General features: G+C 47.9%; 1 protein-coding gene across 2 annotated transcripts in view; it reads right to left on the reverse strand.

The window, feature by feature from the left end:
• Window positions 1-14,634, reverse strand: part of Nfatc1 (nuclear factor of activated T cells 1) — a 105,837-nt gene that overhangs the window by 15,228 nt on the left and 75,975 nt on the right. The gene's annotated exons all lie outside the window — the stretch shown is intronic.

Below are 14,634 nucleotides of genomic sequence, written 5' to 3' on the forward strand. Positions count from 1 at the left end.
CATTGTTCAGATTTGGGGTGTGGAACTTCTCCTTGTCTAAACTATTTTCACCACATCCACCCAGCTTCCCGAGGGGCCAGAGATCTGAGCGTTCCATAGAGCTACAATGGTAGCCATTCCTGAATGCCATCGACTTAAGTTGAGACAGTCTCTTACTGGCTGGAAACTTGCAAGCAGACCAGGCTGGCTGGCTAGTGAGCTCCAGGCATCTACCTGTCTGTCTGCCTCCCTAGCACTGGACTTATAAGGATCTCTGGGAGCCTTTGTGCTACATGGGCACTGGGAGCTGAACTGGGACCCTCTTGACAAGCACCGACTGAGGTATCTGCCAATACTGGATTTTGGTTTTGTAACTTATGTGTAATAACAGTGTGGGGGCCACTCTGAGACACAATGCAGGCAATAGTACAGCGAGGAGGTGTGCACAGCGCTGCAGGGGTGAAGTCAGGGTTGCAGCAGGTCATCTTACTCGCTTTCTTCCCTAGACTGGGACTCAAAGATGGAGTAAGGCCTCCCGACCGATCCATTCAAGCATCTCCCCGCTTACTCGGGTGCTGCTCTGCAGTCTACGTATTGTCTACATTCATGGAATTTCTCCTGAAGGGCTATGGATAGTGTTCTGTACTTTTACTATTAATTCTGTCTCTGCCCCCCTAAACCTTAAACACATCTTCAGAATAAAGACCAATATGCAGCCAACAATTCTTACTTAGTTCATAGGCTACATGGGCTTGGTCTGAAGGCCAGACACTCTGAGGGGCTTTGTGAGTGGTTTGCCTTGACCTAGGTAGCATAGGCGCTTCTGCAGCCCGCACACAGTGTGTGCCTAGCTTTCCTGACTAAGATCCCAGTGAGAGAACAAGGACCTGGGTGAAGACATAGGGGCGGAGACAAGGCAGACAGGGCTACCTGAGGAGACTGGGGAGACAGGAACCCCCAAGTGAGAAGACAAACTTTGAATGCAGTCTCTTAGGTGAGAAAACAGGAACTCCTGCCTGTGAGGAGAACTCCTCCTGTGAGGAAACAGGGGAGAGAGGGATGAACACCAAGGTAAAAGAGTCAGGGAAAATGGGAAAAGCCAGGGCATGTGGGGCACATTACAGAGCTCAGGGCCTCCCTGCTCGGTCTCCATGCCCCCTACTTCACAGACGGTGGACACAAAGTCAAGGTTTGCTTGCATACAGAAGCACAGTTAGATGCTCTGTCAGAAATCTCTGAGCGAATCAAGTCCTGGCCATCAGGCTGAATAAAGAGAAACCCACATCTGCACAGATCCAATGGGGAGTAAAGCACGAGGGAAGGCCTGGAACCTCCTTCCAGATGGGAACACAGGATATTTACTGGGCTGTCAGCTCACCTGTGACCCAGGGCCAGCTCCCTGACTGACTGGTGGTCAGGTCTCAGCTTGCCTAAGTCCTAGATTTGGGAGCAGTGGCAATCTGGGCCCAGAGCACCAGCTGCAATGGAGCTGAGCCCCTAGATGGTGCCTCAGGAACATTATGAACTGAAAGTCATGAACCCCGTTTCCAGCTTGGCCTTGAAAGCAGAGAAACAGGAAGCAGAAGGAGAAGGCAGGAAGTGGCTTGCTGGGGAAAGGACCACAAGGGTCTCAGCACCCCTGGCTTGGAACTCAGGTAAGAACTTCCTCCCATCCACACCTCCCAAGAGATGTTCTTTAAATTAATGATTCGCCTGACCTCCATCCACTTGCTGCTATGCAGCACTTTAATTCTGCATGACCACAACAGGAAACAGCATGAAGGATGGAAAGCTGGCCGTCAATCCTGAGGAAAGCACTTTTTCCATTCAGCAAGAAAAAAAAATACTTTTTCTAAAAAAAAAAATCAAATATTACAGTTAATATGATGATGAAAGAAGTGATGTGAGAGCTGAAGAGGGAGAGACTGAAATAGGAAAAGACACAAGGAAGGGGCAAGAGGCAGAGCCAAGGAGAGACAGGAAAACAGAGACAAAAGAGAGACAGCAATAGGAGGCAATAAGAGAAGGAGAGAAAGGGGGATAGAGCTAAAGACAAGGCATAGGAGGAAGAAATGAAGAGACAAAGAGACACAGAAAGAGACAGAGAGGGAGAGACAGAGGTAGAGAGAGACAGAGACGGGGGGGGGAGCTACTGTATCCATTCACCAGGGTTTGGACAAGAAGGACAGGCAGACTGCCTTTAGCTTTTTTAAATCCAGCACGGCCATTTAGTTAACACATAGGATTTGACAAACACTTAAAACTCCTTTCTTCAGTTAAAACACACCAAAGACTCACATGCCACTCCTTCCTACTCCTCCTCCACCTCACCCTCACTCAATCCATCCCTACACCTCCGACTCCAGACGCTGTGCTGTGGATCAGGCCAGAGCAAATATCCAGGTGACTGAGGCTGGCTTCCTCCCCAGGCCTCACCAGCGCCTGCCACCTCACCCCAGCCATTCCTCCACCCTTTTTTCTCTCCAGCCATCTGCCAAGAGGAAATAGCTTCTCTACGCTGGCGTCTAGGAAACCCAGGAAACAATCCGAAATCCACAAAAATAATTGAAGTTCACTTTTACTGAGCCATTCAGCTTCATTCTGATTTTTATTACAATGTCAACAAGAGTTTAATTTGTTTTAAAGTTTAGGTTCTTAAACTGGAGTGATATACGGTAGTTTGCAGCTTGCTGGCAACAGCTACTGTGAAAAAAAAGGAAAAGGCACATGCAGGCGGCTCTAAGTTTGGTGCTGTGAAAGCAGGGAGCTTAGCCAAGGACAGCAAACAGCATGCAGAACTGACATGAAACAGAGTTCCCCAGGTCCATGGCCACAACATACGCACGCACACACGCACGCACACCACACACCTCCTTCCCAAACCTTCATTCTACTGAAGGCACAAGCCAATGCATACTACACCAAGTCAGCCTGTCATCTGGCAAGAAGGGCCCTGTCTCTAGGCTGAGGGCTCCTCCCAGCTCTTACAATCTGCTACAGAAAGTCGGCTACTGAGCTTTTGCCACGGATTTTCCAGTCCTTGCTGGGTGAACTTACAGCCTGGTAAAGTCATTTGTGGAGAGACTAAACTGTAGACCCATCCACTTTCGGAGCAGAAACAGGGAGGAGGTATTAACAAACCAGTGGCTTTAAAAGCAAGAGTCCTGGGTTGGGAGATGCGGCAGAGCAGATCTGTACCACCCAGTCTTGGAGTGTGAGTGTAGCCTTGGCTCTCTGGAGCACAGCCCCAGTGACCTGCACAACAATCAAAAGGCTCAACCCCCCAGCCTAGGACCCACTCCCACTTCCCTGAATCAGGCACAGCTGTGAGTTTTCCCTCCTTACCCCTAGCCTGCTCTGGGTGGAGCCCAAGCTTGGTCCCCTGTGTTTTCCAGACCCCAACCTCCTGCCGTATCTGAACCAGCAGCTGGAAGAGCTGATAGGGACAGGCTACATCTGAGGAGACTTCACAGTGTGGGAACAGGGCTGATAAGGCTCCCCCTCTGAGGGAGCAGGGAGCGAGGGAGCGACTGGGATAGCTCCCTGCACTGCCTGTGGCTTGGGAACAAAGCCTCTTGGAGATAACCTCTGGAGGGTCTGGATGCCTGGCCCATTGTCCTGTGTATCAGGCATGCTAGGCCTGGGGGCTACTGAGACAGACACCTTGAAGTGTCAGTGGCCCTCCATAATCAGGAAGGAAGGAAGAGCCCTGTTTCAAAACTAAAACTAAACACAGTGACATCACAGAGACGCCACAGCTGGAGCCCGAAAGCTCCCTGTCAGCCCATGCCATGAAGCCTACCCTGAGGAGGCCACACCTCTGCCTAGCTTCCCAAAGTGATCCTGAAGTCAATTGTGATGAGGACCATGGGCTGGTCTCTGAGGACAGTGTCTGACATCAAAGCTGGTTCACATCCTATGAAGATGTTTTCTTCTGACACTCCTTGAAAAACGGTTCATAGGGACAGCCTAGACACCATCTACTTGCCGTTTTCTTCTGACCGTGAGCGTTTTGAATGGCTAACAGAACTCATAAAAACCGTACTTGGGTTTGAGCTCTCAAGGAAGACAGATTTGGCATGCAGAGGTCACTCCTCCCCACCCACTGTTTCCCACCTGTTTGTGTGAGACCCCACAGGGAGCAGCCTGGGAAGGAGGTCAGAGAAGGACCCGATGCTGAAACACAACAGTCAAACTGAGCAGGACCAGGAGGAAGGTGTTCTGTGCCGCACATACAAGCCTGCCTCGAGCCTCTCTATAGGCCACAGAGAGAGAGAGAGAGCTCATTTCACAAAGCCAGAAGTTGTGATCTGCAACCTAGGTCCCGTTAGACTCGCAAAAGTATATTTTATACACACTGCAGTGCTCTGGCTTCCAAGGTACCACTGAAGAATATTTCAGTAACTTGACAAGTTTATTCCTGTTTATTTGATGTTTTTCATTTTTGAGGCAGGGTCTTGCTGTGTCAGCAAGGCTGGCACAGTGTTGAATTTCAATGAAGTTCCGTTTGTCAGAATTTTAGTTTATTTAAGAAATCTTTGCCTAATCCAATGAAAGCCTTAAAATTTTTCTCAAATTCATAAAAAGTTTTAAGACTACAGTCAACTCTGAGTTTGTGTGCCTGTCTGTGAAATGATGTTTTTTTGTTTTCTTGTTTGTTTGTATATGAATATGCAACCAGGCCACTGGGCTGGTTTGTTTCTAACTTAGTCTTTATTCCCAGCAAATGGTTTGATCTCCTTGTCAAAAGCCAGTTTCCCACAAACCTAAGGATGTAATTTTGGGTCCCACGCCCCTGGTGTCCATCTCATGCCCGAGCCACACTGTCTTAAGAACGATAACTTTACAGTAATTTTTTTGTGTATGGGGTTTATGTTTGCTGTGGGTGCATGTGTGAGTGTATGTGCCTGTGTATATGGAGGCCACAGGAGTCCTATTTTGTCACTCTGTGTTTTATTTCCTTGGAAAAGCATCTCCAAGGATACTAAAGCAGAGCTAGGCTGGTGCTCAACAAGCCTCATGTCACCCTTTACTCCTAATGCCAGGCTTACACATGCATGTGTGGCCTTGTCTGGCCCTTCAGGTGGGTTTGGGGGGAATTTGAACTCAGGTCCTCAAGCTACACAGCAAGCCCTGGCACTCACTGAGCCGTCTTCCTAGCCTCTGAGGCTTGCAGCAAGCTTTGAAATCTACAAGTGTGAGGTCTCAGACTTTGTTCTCTGGTTTCAAAATTGTCTGGGCTATTCTGACTCTTGGAAATTCTTTCTAATTTTCAGACTTTGTCAATTTCTAGGGGCAATCTTGCTGTGCGCTGTTGGAGGCTGTGTTGATTCTACAGATGGGCTTGGAGAAGGCTGTCACGCAGTCACTTACCATCTCGTGACTGACATGTAGCTTGTGCCTATTCCCAGCTGAAGCTCCGTCCGCAATGCTGGTGACTGAGTGTCTCTCACTGCTTCGGTCAGTTTACTCGCAACTGTCTTATCCTTTTAACCGTATTATAAAAACAATAATTTTGTTTAAAATTACTCATTGTATGTGGAAGTGGAACTGCTCTGTACTCTAATCTCATATCTAACTACAAATTACTTTGAATATCCAGTTTCTTTTCTTCTGGGGCAGATTTATTAGGATTTTCTACATATGGGCTCACATATCTACAAATGAAGACATTTAACTTTTTTTTTTTTCTAGTCTTTGAACTTCTTTTTCTTGCCTGATTGCACAGACCTGTTCAGAATGATGCAAGCGGAAGTGGATTTCTTGCCTCATTCCTTCCTCAGGGGTGTGGTGCTCTACCATTCTCGGGGAGCATGATGTCCACTCTGGGCTTTTGGAGGTGATCTTCATCAGGTGAGCGCTTGGATTGGATGGCTTCGGATTTTCCATTTATTGAGATGACTGGACAATGCTTGTTTTCATTCTACATTGCTTTTCAGGTGTGAAAAGCCAACATCACGTTGCCGGGGTGAATTTCACTCGGTGACGGTGTATCAGCTTTTCTTCAAGTGCTGTTGACCAGGCCTGGTTTGTCACAGGTTTTTGCCTCTGAATTCACATCCTGCTTTTGTCTATGTTTCTTTTGTGATGCTTTCCTCTGGCTTTCACATAACATTACAATCAAGAGTCAGTAGGAGGTGCGCCCTGTCTCTGTTTCCTGGAAGCTTGTGAACACCGGTATAGTTTTGCTCCTTGAAATGTTCGATGGAATTCACCAATAAGGCTGTCTTGGCCTAAGTTTTTCTTTATGTTAATATCTTAAAATTAGTAATTTATTTTCTCTGCTTGTTATAGGTCTATTCATATTCTTCTGTTTCTTCTTGAGTCAGTTTAGGCAATTTGTATCTAAGAGTTTTTCCATTTTATTCAGGTTGTCAAGGTTGTGGGCACCACATTGCTTTTAGCATTTCTTTATAATCCTGTTAGTAGCTGAAAAGCCAGTAGGACTTTCAGCTTTCATGTATAACTTTTATTTATCAAACTGAAGATTTATCATTTTTTATTTTCAAAGAATAGTCTTTTGGTTTTATTGGTTTCTCTTTTATTTTTCAATTTCATTGTTTTCTGCTTTACCTCTGTTCTTTTGTTCCTTTGACTTGCCTTAGGTTCATCACTCTCAACAGAGACAACTAACGAGGGCCAAGGGGGCCTATGAGGATTGAAGCACCAACCAAGGAGCATGCATGGGCCCCTACAGAGATGTAGTCGATGGGCAGCTAGATCCTCATATGGGTTCCCTAGTAAGGGGAAGGCAGGGTGACTCTTACATGGACTCTGAAGCTTGCTTTTAGATCTCTTTCCCCTGTCAGGGCCACAGTGGAAGGGGATGTACTCAGTCCTGATATGCTTGGATGGGAGGGGCCTCCCCTTCTCTGAGGGGTAGGGGAAGAGGAATAGGGGAAACAGGGAGGGAGGGTGCTACAGGGAGGAAACGAGGGAGGAGTCTTTGGGAAAGGCTTTAGGCTATCAATTTGTGATCTTTTTAATTGTTTCTAATATCGGCATTTAAGGCTATAAATTTCCTTATAAATAGCTGCTTTTCTTGCATTCTATAAGTCTTGATATTTCACGTATCATTTGCTTTTAATTCAAATTATCTTACAATTTCTTGCTTGCTAGTTTTATACATAGGATCTTAGAACTGTGTTAATCCACCAATAAGCTGTGAACCGGAGCAGTTTCACACTTATTTCTATTGTGTTCAAAATTAATATTTATAAACTCGCTGAGGTTTGCTTTATATCCTAGGAGGAACTCTGTTCTGGAACCTTCCACATGCATGCTTCTCTAGAAGGCCCTATGGGAGTCTCTAGGTCAGGTTTATTTTATATCCTTGCTGATTTCTGTGCAGCTGTTTGTTCCACTCAGAGGTGAGTACAGAAACATCTAGGAGTTTTGGGGGTCTACATATTCCCTCAGTTCTATAATTTTTTTTGTTTTATGTCCTATGGGGCAGTATTGTATGTACCAATTTATTATTGCAATTATAAAATGCTCAAAGGAATTTCACCATCACTGTTTTTTTGTTTGTTTGTTTGTTTTGTAGTAACACTCATTTTGTATTGAAGTTTGTCTTATCTAATATTCACTGCTTTTGCCCCAGAGGCTACTCTATGAACCAAGGCTTGTTTCTCAGGAGGTGATACTGAGAAGTAGCACTATTAAGAGATGGAACCAAGAATGTGATGGTGCTGTCCTTTAAAAGGATCCATTGAGTCCCAGTCTCTCTCTATGATTTATTCCATAGCTGGTGAGATGTTTCCATCCATGAACATCTCTGACATGATGGGACACAACTGAGAAGGAGTCCGACCAACAAGTGGCCTGCTCTGGTACCATGCCCCTCAACCTTTGAAATAATGATTGAATAAGCCTCTTTGTAAGCAAGCCTGGGTCAGGCCTTCAGCAGCCACAAAAGATGGCTGCACCTCAGTGCAAGCTGCTCCAGAGATCTTTGGTAAGATGTCCCCTTCCCACCATTAACTTTCAACCTGCTGTCATGTTCAAATCAAAAGTGCATCTTTTATATGAAACGCATAGCTGGATCCTATTTTGTTTTGTTTCTAATTCAGTCTGACAGTCTCTGACTTTTTATCCCAGTTCTCAGTCTTTTCACACTTCATGCAGTGCTGCAGCGGACACGCTTAGGCCTGACACCTTTGCCATTTATCATTTCAGGTTATTCTAGTTCTCAGTAATGTATAAACACTTTGATATGATGTGGCTCTTCCTCACCCATTCCTCTGTGTGTTACTGTCATGTAAATGGTGCATTTTTTAATTTTATAAGTCCATAAGCAGTTTTATAATCATTGTTTTATAGTTTTCTTTTAAGACAAAAGAAAGGAATTATAATATGTTCATTAAAATATGTTAACATCACTTTTTTATGTGTCTGTGTGGTAACTTTTACCAGGTACTGTGGTTGGTTTTAGCATCAGCTTGCCACAAATCAATATCACCTGAGCAGGGAGCCTCACCTGAAGAGTCCCCTGGCTGCTTTGAGTGACATGGGGAGAACCGCCTCTGTTGTGGGTGTTACACCAAGTGTTCTGTTCCCTTCCTAGAAGTTCTTATTTGCTTGGTAGGCTTCTGTGCTGGGCTCAGACTTACATTGTAAGAGCTCCTGGTCTGTGGTCAGTCGATTGTGAGGTTTCTCCAAGTCATGAGCCATGAAATCTTCCAGCTTTTGTCAGGAAATGCTGCATGCTCGGCCACACCTTCGACTGCGGGCTGTGGGCCAGCATGACTTCTCTTCTGCTTGTGTGGTCCCGAGGCAGCAGAGGCAAGCACCTGGCCTCCCTTCCCGAGCGTGCTCACACACTTGCACACGTGCAGCTATCCAGGCAATGGAGGATGGTAGGGCTTCGTCTGACCCTGAGCTGGCTACTTTGGCTGGTCTCTTGCTTGCACCCTGATATCACAGTCTTGAGTAGCTTCAGCATCGCCACCACTGTGAGTGTGGCCAAAGGCAGATGTTTTCCAACACACCTGAGACTGAGACCATCCTGAGTTCTGACTGCATATTGGGTTTGGGGGGAATTCAGCCTCTGACTACGGTAAGATATCAGTTCCTCCATGGGACAAGAATGGAGGTGGGTGACCCCAAGCTAAAACAGGTTTCTTGAGTACTGGCTTTCCAATTTGCAACATTGCCCTTTTAAAGTCTACATCCTAACAGTGGTGACTCAGTAGATTTGCCAGCATTGTTGCTTCGGAGGAGAGCTGGCATATGAGATACCCACCCCTTGTTTAGAAACTTCTGCCTCCATTCTGCCCTTGCCAGGATACCAGAGTACCTCACAGAACTAGAAGGAATTCTGTGGTGAATAACACAGTACCTAGCAGACCTCTCCCTGGCTCTTGAGGCCAGCTCATGCCAGAGATGTAGTGTCCACTTGCATGTTTCAGGGTGGGGGGATATTCCACGGTGGACTAAGCCTGGGGAGACGGTATGCTGGAGTCTGCCACTCACGACTGTCAAATAACATCTCTCAAAGTTGCAGTTGCCTTTGGAAATGGCATCTGCTCCTGCTCGCAGGATGGGGTAGATGGGAGAAGTTACAGTGCCTGCTCCATGGTGTTCACCCTTTGCTGCCACAGGTTTTCCTTGGTGTTAGCGTCAGGGGTCACACTGGGCTGAGGATGATGTTTCTAGCATGGAGGGGGGCACTCACTATGATTAAGCCACCACTGTTCTCCGCCCGTGCTCAGCTCACCTGGGCCCCCGGATCCTCTGGATCCCAGAAGCAAGAACACACTATCACATCGAGAACATTCCTCAAACAAGTGCTGTGGCTCCAGGAGCGGGAACACTTAGAGCCAGGTGAGTAAGGGACCCCTCCAGTCTTCAGGAACAGTCTCGACAGAGGGCACAGAGGGTGCCACACTCATGCTGGCTACCACGGAATGTGATGGACATGCTTCTCAATACCACCCATACTCGATGGTTCTGTGCTCTGAAGCCAACATAGTGGTACAGATCTGCAGAACCAACTAAATATGTGGGGAAAAAATGCACCTAGATTGCACAGCATGGCTCTATGAAGTGACAAGATATAGGAAAACATCCTTGGGATTTTTCTGGAAGGATTTTAACCTGTCTAGAGGAGGAGAGCAGTGTTCACATGCAAGGAAAAAACCAAACCTGCCTTCAGTCACAAGACACACAGGGACATGTTGCTGCTGTTTAGAGTTTGCCGGGAGTTGCAGAAGTGCCACAGATACACCCACAGAGCCACCTCAGAGATGTGTCTGAGCACCCTCCTGGCCTCGAAGCTCTGAGAGATCTTTGGCACCAACGAGCACGCTCTCTCGGCCCAGAGAGTCTGTCTAGCCCCGGCTGTCAGCTTTTTCTGTTCTGCCTAATTGTCTTACTTCAAATTAATAATGTCAGAAACTTTTCATATAAGGAAGAAAACAAGCTTGGCTTGTTAATAATGATTGTTGGTAACGGCGGAAAGCAATGCACTTGAATTCCCCTCCCCAGAAGAAGACTATATGGGATGGTATACAGGATAACTCCAAGGACTCTGCATAGAACATATACGGTTTAAGCTATGCAACTGGAAATAGTGCTCAGAGTCCAGAGATGCTCTACTTCAGTCCCTCAAGTGGTAGCTGTCCGTGGAATAGCCCTCGTCCTGCCTGTCCTTCTGCCATGTGGAAAACACCGAGATGCACATCATGACTCCACAGGTTCTAGGCTGCTGGCCTGCAGCAGCTCCAGTACAGGTCAATGGTGGCCAAACACACTTTGTTTAGAAAGTCCGACTCAGCAGACTGGTCATATCCCACTGGCTGCCTGTGTCTGTCCGCATGGAAGGGGCAGAGAGCCTCTAGATGGCAGAGGCCCGGGCCCGGCTTCTTTCTGTCTTGGAGTACACACTAGCCCTCTGGTACTTCCCAGCAAGCTTCCTGGTAATTGACTGCGTGCCCCACAGTGCAGCTCTACGGGAGTACATCTAGATATAAACTGAAATACTTATGCTAACATCTGCTTGCCTGATGCTCTGTGGTGTGCACAAGGGCTTGGAATTAGCCTTTTGTGATTTGCTCGGCCTGCAGCGAAGTTGGAAGCTCTGGAGCAGCAGCTACAGGCCTGGGCCTGGTGAACTGGTGAATGTTGGGAGATCCCTCCCTTGGGGACTCCGAAGAGCTACTTATATAGCTGGCTGGTCTACCGTGCCTACAGCAGTCTCAGACTCTGGTGATGTGTAGCATAACCTTTGTGCCTCCCAACTCACAGGCAGGCACCCCAGGGCATGAAGGATTGGCCCAGTGAGATATGCGCATGGCTGAATTCTTTCTCCTATCTGTCATGGGGTGGCCTGTGTCTGCAGTATTCATGACTTGGTGTGTTTGATCGCTGTATACAGGCTCTTGCCATCATTGCTAGCAACGGGGAAAGGCTTGGGCCTGGGCACCATGCCAGCTTAGTCAAACTTTCCATGAGGAAAGCTTTTTGTTCTCTTCCAGAGCAGCTTAAGCTCAGGAAAGAAGGGGAGGGCGAGTGAAAGAAACTCAGGCAGCCAGCAGACACAGCTGGGCAGCCTTGTCTACCTGCTCGTTGTTTTAATGACATCTAGACTACTGGACAGCCAGCAGCCACTGATGGAGCTGAAAGGCTTGATTGTGGCGAGGACCGTGGGGTGGTCACCATTAGTGTGTGGGTATGTGTGTGGGGCGGGGGGAGCACAATGACAGACCGAGAGGCTAAAGCCTCTAGGCTGCTTCAGCCACAGAGCTGAAAGCAGGCTGGCTGCGTGGCACCAAAGCAGTTCTGTGGCGGGGTCCCCTTTGCACAGATGTGGGAACAAACCCTGCATGCCTTGTGGTGTCTTAGGAGTCCCAGATGTGCGCGAAGGGGGAACTTTTAGTGCAAGGGCATGCTCACACTCACATGTGTGACAGAGTGGAGCACAGTCACGCAGTGGAGTGACCACGACAGGCAACAGAAGAGGACAGCACAAAAACAGCTAACGCTCAGCGTTGGCAGAACCTGTCAAAACGCCTGCATTTAAAGTCGTGTGAGCGCCACAGCAGTAACACCTTCACAATCTAACCGTGAGAAGTTTAAGTTAGTCTTATGCAGATTGTTGGAACAGAGACATATTCACTGCGGCTTATGAATGGGTCAAATACATTCTCAGCAAGACTTAAAGGTAGAAATAAAAGGACTCCTGGAAAAGGGGGGATTTGTTTTCTATCTGTAACTTAAATTACTCCTTGAGATAAGGAGAGATTTGGGAGGTGTACCAAACCCTAACATGTGGCTCTGTAGCCCCTGTGTGGGGCTGTGCTGTGCCCCGCACTGACTTCCTGATGGCCTCATGGTGCTGACACTGAGAATTTCTGTGTGGGAGTTTCACAGGCTCTCAAAGACTGGATATCATACTTTAGTACTGTCTTTTCTCTTTGTGTTTAGAAAACAAAATCAAAATGCCAAAAACAAAACAAAACAACAATAACAAAAAAACCAACCCACCCACATGAAAACCACTACGTAAATAAGATCCACTCTTCCTACCTCCTCTCAGACCAAGCAGCCATAACATGGCATAGTGTGAACCCCGAAGCCAGCAGACACAATTAAAGGAGACCTTTAGGCACTGAAGGGCTTGTTGGTGATCAGTTAGCCACTCCTCCTCCCTCAGATTTCTTACTACGTGTCCTGCGGCTTGGGGGCCTCCAGGTCACCAGTTTGTCCCTGTGTCCCTTCCAACAGTGACTGTACTCCAGACTAGACACCGCCCTGGAGACAGTTGTGGGCACTTCCTGCTCGCTGGAGAGTGAGCTTCCAGGAGGAAGCAGGAGTCTGAAGCCTGCTCCACACTCTTCTCACATGTCCCAGGGACCCAACCTGATGACTGGGAGAGGGTCACCCCCATCCCTGCCCCCACCCCCTCGGCCTTCCTACTTTTAAATAAAGTGTATCTTCCATAATGTAGCTCTCCACACTGGGTAAATTGATGAAGAATGACTGCAAGCAAGAAATTTGGAAAAACAGGGTCTGACTTTCTGAGTTAGATTTTGTAGTGTTTCAGTTTGTCCTCGTTCTCTGTGTGTGTGTGTGTCTCTGTCTGTCTTTGTTGCCTCTCTCTTTCTGCTCCTTCCCTGGGGAAGTAAAACTGAGACCCACTGGAAAAGACACAGCATCCAGGACATGTCCCCATGCCTAATACGAGGCTCCTCTTCTTACCCTTCATTTCCTTTAGAGGTTTCCTGTTTTCTAAGTCAGCACCCCTTCTTTGCACCCCGATATGGGAGACTCTCAAATGTTCTCTCAGGGCACGTCGTAAAACTCAACAAAATACATCCCGTGCCACGTGTGGGCAGCCCAAGTCCCGAGTTCTGCTCTGTGGCTTCCTGGACGCAGTGTCCCCTCCTCCCCAAAGGCTCACCTGCTCTCATTCAATGCCCACAACAAAGGCCTGTCTGACGTCGGCCACAGTGGCCTCTGGGTCAGTGGGAAACCTGGCCAAGATCAGCTTCCTGTCTCTGGGCCAGAGGGCACTGCCCAGATGTGGGAGTTCTGGGCTGGCCTCTGACCAGAGGACAATGCTCCCACAGGCCCACACCACCCCTCCCTGAGGCACCATAGAAGGTGAGATGTAGTCTAGATGTAGTCTCCAGTGTCCACCCTGGCCAGTGTCCACTTGAGCAGGTACCAGGAACACAGGCGGACTCTTCCTGCTAAGGAAGCAGCGCTGGGAAGCATCGCTGTTACCCCAGCCCCACAGTTACATGGAAGGAGAACTGTATGTATGAGGTTGAGTCCAAGTGAAACTTCTCAGGGCAGCCACAGTCCTCCAACACGGATCCAAAGATTAGAGAACCAGGGAGGCAGGAAGCCTCCCAAAAGTCTGTGAGGGCTTATTCAGAGGCACATGAGCATGCCCAGCAAATGTGCCAAAGAGCAGGACACTAGGTTCTAGGTTCAAGAATTGAATAGATTTTTGAGCAAAAATTTTGCATGAATCAATCCTCCAAAGCTCTAAGTTAGGAATATAGAGGAGAACAATGTTCAGTAAGAAGTTTTATAATCCCAGAATATAAGATCCTTGTTAACCGTGTGCCTGGGGGTGGAGTGACACTGGGCTTGTCCACAGGGAGCTTGGAATAGTCTCTCATCCCCAACCCAGTTCACCCTATGCCTTCGGCATCAAGGAGAAGTCCCAGAAGCCAGAGGACAGCACCCTCTTTCAAATGTTCTTCTCAGAGTTTCCCTTGAAACAAAAGGGTCATCAGCCTTTTGGGCAGAATTTCAGGGAATTGCGAGTGAGAGGCTGCAAGGCCTCAGCCTCAGAGCTGTGGAGTCGAGCGAGCCCTGGTGCCATCCCGGGCCTCACCTGAGTCCAGGTGCAGCGAGGAGCTGGACCTGCTCCACGTGTGCTGCTATGCACCTGGCCTGGGAAACAGCCCACATCTGGGGAGACCAGCTGGCCTCAGAGGGAGCCCCAACTCCCACAAACAACCCGAGCAAGCTGGAAAACACCACTGAACCCACTCCCAGTGGGCCGTGCTCTTGGCCTTCAGTCACATGTCTGGCCACTGTGACAGTCATGTGATCAGGAAGACTCTTATCACTCAGCAGGGACAGTGAGGAATCCAAAAGAAGAGTAACAAACACATGCAGAACAAAGGCACACCTTGT

The sequence above is a fragment of the Psammomys obesus genome, unplaced genomic scaffold, assembly GCF_907164565.1.
Source record: "Psammomys obesus unplaced genomic scaffold, mPsaObe1.curated_primary_1811, whole genome shotgun sequence".
Classification (NCBI taxonomy): Eukaryota; Metazoa; Chordata; class Mammalia; order Rodentia; family Muridae; genus Psammomys; species Psammomys obesus.